Raw genomic sequence first — 8,341 nt, forward strand, 5'->3', positions numbered from 1 at the left:
TAACACACGGAACGTATGTTAGCTTATGATATACAACCTGCAAGATGCTAATATTCAACCTGAAAGTGCTGGAACCATTAAGAAGCAATAAACATGAAACCCATTTATTCTGGGAGGAAAACTTTAACCAAAGATCACAACACCAGAGCCTTGGAAGTAAAATAATTCCTGTTAAGTTAGCTGTCAGTGGTGTCTGTCGGGAGACCCTCAAGCAATGTTTGCATTTGCACTTCAGGGATCCCAATGGTGGAGGGAACCGGTGTAGAAAATATGAGACAGAAAATCCACTAATAATGAGAGGGAAGGGGTGGGAAAAGGAAATTAGGTAAGAGCTTCTCCTTGTCATACTGTGCCCTTTTACCTTAGCATTCATCATGTGCTGGGTAAGGAAGGCTTTAACAAGAGAGAGCTGGAAGGGACTGAAATTCTTGATTTCCCTATGGAAGTTGTTAGAAGGATTTACTTATATTCAGTTTTTCTTACAGTTTCTTAACAGGTGGGAGAGAGTCTCTGTAGTGACTGGGTGCGTGAACCATGACCTGTTACAAGCTGCAGTAGCCACATCACTAAGGTATGTGTGCTGCAAGTGCCAACATAGTGCAAAGGCACTGAAGTCTGTATGGATATCGAGGCAGATCATTACCTTGTATTTTTTCCCAAGGAATGCTTAGCAGGTTGAGACCCATACAGGCTTGGCTATCTGTGGTTTCTAGATTTGGAATGAACTCGGTGATGGTGTCAGGTGCAAAGCTACTAATTCATGTCAGGACAGAACTACAGTATCAGAAGCATGTGAGCAAGGCATTGTCAGGATCTGAGTACTGAATCGGTGTGCCGCTTCAAAGCCAGGCTGGATGTGGCTCTGGGCAGCCTGGTCTGCTGGTTGGCGACCCTGCACATAGCAGGGGGTTGGAACTGGATGATCATTGTGGGCCTTTTCAACCCAAGCCATAGGATTCTATGATCCTATGATACTTAACTTGGCAGTACAGCATTGCTCAAGCAAAGAAATACCTGCACTTGGAATGAATACATAGCATGCACCTCTGCAGTGTCTCTTTTGCACCCTAGTAACTAAGGCATGGTTTTAAGCGGACAAGCAAAGGAAAAGGCACTCTTGTAAGACTAAACTTCTTCATTTCTCAGTATTTGCCTTATTTTTCTTTCTATTCATTATGTGATAAAGCGGCATATCATTTTAGAATCATGCAGAAGCCACATCACAAGGACCTCGCTGTACTCAAGGAAAGAAAAGCTTACACAAGTGAGTTGAACTCGTGCATTTCTAATGGTTCAACTGAGCTTTCTTTTAATTAGCTGCAGGTGTGGGTTCAGCATTTACAGATGGGGCTATGAAATGTGAGGGATGTAATGATGTGTTAGAATACCAGTTTGGTGCAAACCATACCACAGACACATATGCAAACATCTCTTCCTTGCAACTTTCAAAATGACCAAGCAGTGAGTCAGACTCCCTGCTCCGCGCTGATCCCGGGAGAGGAGTCAGTATCTAATTATGAATGGTTTTGTAATTCATTAACAGCTGACTAATTAACTCACTGGAAATCAAAAAAACAAAACAAAAAAAGAAGGACATAAAGAGAACCTTCTCTTGCTCCCGTTCTTTACAGTCTAAAGTGCCCATCCATGTGTAAAAAACAACAAAAACAACCAAGGGTTTGTTTTTATACCACAGTCACGGCCTCTTCTTAATGATGGCTGCGCTGTAGGAGTGGTTGGTTGGCTGTTGGAAGGAAAGGATACACGTTCTAAACAGATGAACTTCACTTGTTACTGTTGTGCCGCTGATCATCTTTCTTAAAGTATTAATAGAAAAAGATTAGATCATAACAAATAATATACCCAGAGGGAATGCAATCAAAATGCCATGATTAACTCATCTGCAGTGTCTTCTTTTCTTGTTTATTTTTTGACGCTGACAGGTTTGTACACTCCTGAGAGCGACCGCTTCACGTGTTGCCATGAGTCAAAAAGCCTTTGCAGGAAGAGGGGCAAGGAGGGGAATACTGGTGTGAAACCAGAACTCATCTCATCCTCCCTGGTGTTTCTGAGACAAGGAAATGCTGTTTCACCGATCGGATTGTTAGGCAATCCGTCTGCATGACACAACTTTTGTTTACCACCCACCACTGCTACAACATTGGTGAAACTGCAGTCACTGCTTCTTTTCTGACAGAAAATCCAAACTGGAGCTAAGCCAGCGTGTGACGGCCTTGGGATACAGGGCTCCAATTTCTAGAAGAGTATTAGTAAAACCCCCCAAAAGAGCATGGTGTTTCACTTCCTTCTTCACCCCACAGCTTTTTTGCAGATGAATGAACTAGCTGTCATAACAGTTGTAGAAACTTCAAAAATGAACAGAAAATAAAGAAAAATAATACTGCAGATATAAAATCACAGTGTAAAAGATACAGCACATTGCCATGAGACGTCCATGCCTCACCAACAGGCAGCAGCTGCCTCTTTGGTTTGGTTTTCCCCAGCTCAGTCTGCACACATGCACGAAGGCCACTCTCCCTCGGCACTATCTGTCACAGCCTCCACTGTTACTTACTTAAATTCTGCTGCTAACTGCCTCAGTTCAGCAGCAGGGCTCTGCAGGTAGGTGTCAAGAACAAAGAAGATACATCGATGGTATCTTGAAGGGTAGCAAACCGGCTCTCACTGTACTGATGTGTAACTCAGAATTTCTAGCTTTTGGAAAGATCATTTATATTGGTGTGGACTAGGAAAGGAAGGGGAGGTTCTTTTCATATCTTTTCAGATCTTTTCCCTTTCATTCTATTTATAAGATAAATAAACATATATTTTTAGAAGAGAGGTACAAACACTGACTGTAAATCCCAGTGAAAAGCCACGTCTGGCAGCCAGAATTGCAGTTCTTACCCTGTCTCCAGCAGTTATCCCTTTGGCAAGTCTCTGTCTCACTGTCCTGCACTGAAGGTAACACAGCTCTTTTAACAAACTTTGTCATTATTATTACCACTGCTGTAAATCACCAGCTCACAGCAACTACTCTGAGAGTTGTAGCTGCTGCCTCATATGCGGGCTGATGGGTAATGAACAGCCACAGCCACACAGTCAGCAGCTGCAGAGGGAAAGAGGTGCAGCAGCAGCAGGACTGCTGGCTGCAGGGATGAGGACCTCTGGGTCACACAGGTGCATCAGCATCAGATAATTCTTCCCCCTTTGTGTGAACAGGGTGGGATGAGGACTTCACTACAACACATCTCCTTTTTGGTGTCCACTCTTTCTTGGCACTCATGGTCCCTTTTCCTTTCTCTCCCTGAGATGCATTATGATGGTACTCAACTCGCTGAAGGAAGAAATCATTTCTTGGCAGCCCTCCTCAACAGTCACAAAGCAGCTGCTGTGGCACAGCCCAGCTTTGTCACAGATGTAGTTCTGCCTGGACTTTTCAAACCTACCCATTGGTTTCAGTACACTTATATTTCTCCCCCAGCTGCTTACCACATGGAGCAGAGACAGTGAATTCAGAAGCTCTTCTGTGGTTTCTTATGGAATGAGCTGAAACCATTTCTTGAGAAAGCACAAGGCAGCTCAAGTTCATTTATATCCCAGTCCACATTCAGATCAGTTATTGTCATCACATTAAGTCTATTTCTAACGAAGCTTGGCAGCAGAAAAGTTTCATGTGGCTTTGAACAGCACTGCCAACTTTCCACATCATCCCAACAGCAACAGAGAAATGGATGGACAGTAACAACCATCGTGTAAAGGTGTTTCCTGACAGAGGTCATTCGAGATGCAGGGACAGAGCCGAACACACTTTGCCTTCAGCACAAATCATGACCGCTCCCTCAGTTCTGCCATCACCTCTGCCGCCTTTTCAGTACAACAGCTATGCTGCCTTCTGTCTTCTTCGTGGCATCCATCCTTCCAAGGGGTTTTCAGATTTCTGAGCTCATTTCAGAGCTCATTCATTAAGCACTGTCATGCACTGATGCTTGGTCTCTCTTGCTGGGAATCCCTCTGCCACCCCAGAGCTGCAAGCTGGCTCGCACACCAACTGAGACAGCAGGCATGCAACTTAGGAGACATGGGCTTCTAAAGGAGTCATTGAAGGGCATGACCACAAGAACTGCCAGAAAAGATCAGGGTTAGCATAGCGCATAGAGCTTTGATCCCAAAGAGATACCCTGATCACTAAATCTTCCCATCAGTGTCCAATTCGTGGACATTGAGTCTCCTTAACCTGAAAGATGCCAACTTGATAACTGGTTAATAAAGTGCACAGTTTTATAAGAGCTTCTTTCAAAGCGATAGCCTACATACTAATGAGAGCAGCACGTGTCAACCTGAGTGTTATGGACTTTACTAAACCAGTGTCTTTAGGAGCTGTACTTAGAAGTCTCTCTCCTTTTCTCTGCTCTTCTAGCACATTTCTATGAGAGGTTACCAACACCTCCAACAGTAAAACGAAGGGGAAGGACTGCAACATGCTTAGCATTCCTAACTTGCATTGCTGGGATGGTATCTCATATCCTGAAATACAATCTGCAGTAGTCCATCAAATATTAAGAGTCCTAAGTTGTGGCCAGTAATGCTTTGCAGAAGCAATTCCCAGTGGCAGAACGCTCCATGGAAGGCCATTAACACAACACAAAGGTCATTAATACAACAGCCACCATGAGAAATCCTCTGGACTGTTATTACCAGCCACAAGCAGGCCCTCTGTTGCTCGTATTGCTCACCTCTGTGGTAGCACCAGACAGTAAGATAACAGCTTCAGTAGTGCAGTCAGTAAAGTCATTGTATTAAGGAACGGCACCACCACAAGTAATATTTAACTCATCTGGTGTTGTGCCCCTCTGTACTAAGAGCAATAGACTCCAGTGTCATTTGCAGGAGCTCATGAGCCAACACTGACTTCTAGAAACTAGAAGTCCTTCACTGATGCTTCCATCAGACACACAAATGGTGATTTTACCAAAATAACTCACACCAAAGATGGAATAAAAAGAAACAGTCGGGAAAGAAAAAAAATACAAAATACAATTTCTTCACCCTTCACTGCACAGCACCGTCAGCACTGGTACCAGCAGGCTCAAGAACTCCCACCCTTCGCTCTGTCCTTGTGTTTGGGTGAGCCCCATCCTCCTCACCCCACAGCACACAGGTGTCCCTGCCCACTTGCTGTCCTGACCTCCCCATCTCACCTCACTCTGTAAGAGGCTCAGTGATACAGCTTTCCTGTACAGTAGGGAAGCAGGGAGGAGCAAAACTGTATTCATTAAATTTTTCACTGAGTCTGGCAGCCTTTCAGCTCGTTTTCTTGAAAACGATTACATGGGAGGCTAAACACTGATGACTTCATGGGTCTTTTTATAAAGCAGCATTATGAGGTAGGATGGACAGAAGCAGCTGCAGAACTGGCTGGGCTCTGGCAGAGAGGCCCTGCAGGCAGTGGCCGTCAGCAAAGCACTGCCACCAAGGCAGCAGTGCTGAGAAGTGGCTGCTTGTTGTGCTGAGCAGAACATGGTGGAATTGGTGCTGTACAGGAAACAATTCAGAGCATGAGATGACTTATCCAGGTGTGGAAACCTCCTGTGACACATCTTGTCATGCCCCAGCTTGAGCTTGGCTTAGGGCAAACGTTCATTGCAGCATGGATTAATGCAGACACTCACTTCCCAATCTGAAAATGAGGCACAACGCAGGCATGGTTACATCGAGCTCAAGTGCTTCAGACTGCAGTACATCACCTTCAGTTTCAGCAATGCACTATAAAGGTTCAGAATCAAGGTAACTCCTGCAGAAGTGCTTTAACCCACAGAGTTCTGAGCATCATGTATGGAAGAAATACTTTTGTTTGCTGATTTTTTATTTTTATTTTTTTTACCATTGACATTGAAGTCAAGCCAATAATTTTCAGTGTTGAGCAGAGCTCCCTGCTGAAGGAGGCTGCAGTTGCTCGTGCAGCCAGCAAGCACAAAGCAAGTTCCTTGCCTGCCTCAAAGAGAGGGAATGAGTGCATGGAGCTGCCTCTTGCTCACCTGCAAGGGACTGCTGTCCTTGGCTGCAGCTACTGGTGCCACTGGACCTGGGCTAACAACAGCCATGTTGGGGTTAGACAGCAGAAGATGGGTCAGGCACATCCCTGGCTCTCCACACAAAGCTTTTCTTGTTCACCCAAAACAAGACGATGAACGCAATGCTCTGCCAGTGGTGACACACTCTTTATGCCTGGGTAGTGCAGCAAGCCCCTGTCAGGGCACAGGAATTACCTCAATTAACCAAAATGACTCTGTAGGTGTAAGGTGGGATCCACTTTCCTAAAGGCAGGTAGAGGTGATTCCCAGCAGCCGCAGCTTCTCTGTTGCATTGACCTCCTGCCTTCTGATCCTCACCACTTATTTCTACCCCTTACCCATGCCGGAAAGCCTGTTTCAACAGCCTGAACAACACAGAGAAACAGATTTCAACAGACTGCAAATAAAAGTAGTTTTATCACAGGTTTAGGTCTCCCATCCTCAGTACTCAGCTACCCAAGTGGTGCTGTGAGGAACAGAAAGGAAGGGGATTTCTTCTGGTGGCAGAGCAGGCTCGAAGCATTTGGGCACCTTGGAGATAGCTCAGTTCTTCACACTGGAAGTTTATTTAAAAGGATTTGCAATAAAAAGGAGGATTCTGCCCCCATCTGGCCTTGCTGGAAAGAAGCAGCCCAGGAGCTGCCAGACAAGCAGAGGCTGCAGAGACGACTCACAGGGCTTTGGGACTGGAGCACAGAGCAGGATGCAAACACTGGTGCACGGAAACGCCCGATAATCCTGGGTTTGTCCAGATGTGACTGGCAGAAAACCTGAAGCAGTTGTCAATTGGAGCAGCTCCGGCCATGCTCCTCTGAGTTGGTGGAGTCCATCCGTGCCACGTGAGAGGGACAGAGAAGGCTTGGCATCTGGTGATAAGGTGGGAAGGACGGCCTGCACCTCAAACCTTCCCATCAGCAAGAAGAAAAACAACAGCGGCAGCAGTTGTATCTCCATAAACCCCCACCACATCCCAGCCTCTATTTCTTTCATTACTGTTCCTCAAAAGTTTTGCACTGACAATGATTCTGTTTCACAGCAGATGAAAAGCTTTACACCTGCTGCCCAAAGCAATCCGTATCAAACCAGCTGGTTTTAAGTCAGCACTTTGTCTCCTGCAGAAGCAATAGCATGGGTTCATTTCCAGGCTGAGGTGCAGAGGTGACGAGCAGCAGGCAGGGGTCTGGGCAGAGGATGGAGGATGGGTAAGTGGGCTTCTGAGGCCTTGCAGAAAAGCTACAGGAACAATTCTACCTTGTCCATGCTGTTCGCTGTCAGCAGGCGCAGGCAGCACACAAGTGGCAGTTCATTACCATACGCTCCCAGCAGTCTCGAGTTCTCCCTCATGCACCTGGCAGACATGCAAAAGAAGCTCTGTGGGGAGAGAAAATGGAATAAACCAACATGCTTTGGAAAGCAGCTTTCTCCTTGCCCGTAAATGTGCTCTTAACAAAATTCATCCTTCTTCTTAAAAGCCTGGATGAAAAATAAGATCTCAGAAGTTCTTATGAAAATCCATGCATCAAGTCCAAGACTTCATTTATCAGCTTTGCTACTTACTACAGTGTAAATATTACAGCACCTGTAGCACCCTGGAGCAATGAGATTTGGGTTTGTCCACTGCCTACTGACAGGAGCACACTGCTTACAGCAATCAGCAACCAACAGGGGCACCTGGTGCTCCAATACATTGTTAAAACACTGTTTAAAGCCTTTCAAAAATAAACACTTGTCGATCTACAAAGCAATTGGATTTACAACCAAGTACTTTCCAAAGGCACAAGAAAATCCTGTACTGTGCAATAGTAAGGGCACACTTACTGACACGCACAGGCTCACAGGGAGGATGCTCACTCGACACACCAGGCCAGCCAGCACTCACTTCTGTCCCACAGGACAGCCCACGGCACCTCCTTCCCCCCAATGCAGGGCATACTGCAGCAGGGCTTCCTGCTGGGAGGTTATGGTGCGTCTGAAAAGGAGACTGTGCAAGCTCTGAGCTCCCGGCCAGCAGCGTAGAGCAGGTGGGATCAGACATGCCCAAATGGCTATCCGTGGTGTTAAAGCAATGCTCACCTACTGCTGCCAACAGCAGCAGCTCTGCAGGCTGTGCCACATCCTGTGCTGCACCAAGTTCTAAAGCCTTCATGTAGACATACACACATACATGAACACTTACATACATATATACACACACAGAGAAAAAAAATTGTCCAACCTGCTCTGAAAATGCTATGGGTAATCTAAAATGAAGAGGTAAGTTACCCATC

The sequence above is a fragment of the Gallus gallus genome, chromosome 7 (assembly GCF_016699485.2).
Source record: "Gallus gallus isolate bGalGal1 chromosome 7, bGalGal1.mat.broiler.GRCg7b, whole genome shotgun sequence".
Lineage (NCBI taxonomy): Eukaryota > Metazoa > Chordata > Aves > Galliformes > Phasianidae > Gallus > Gallus gallus.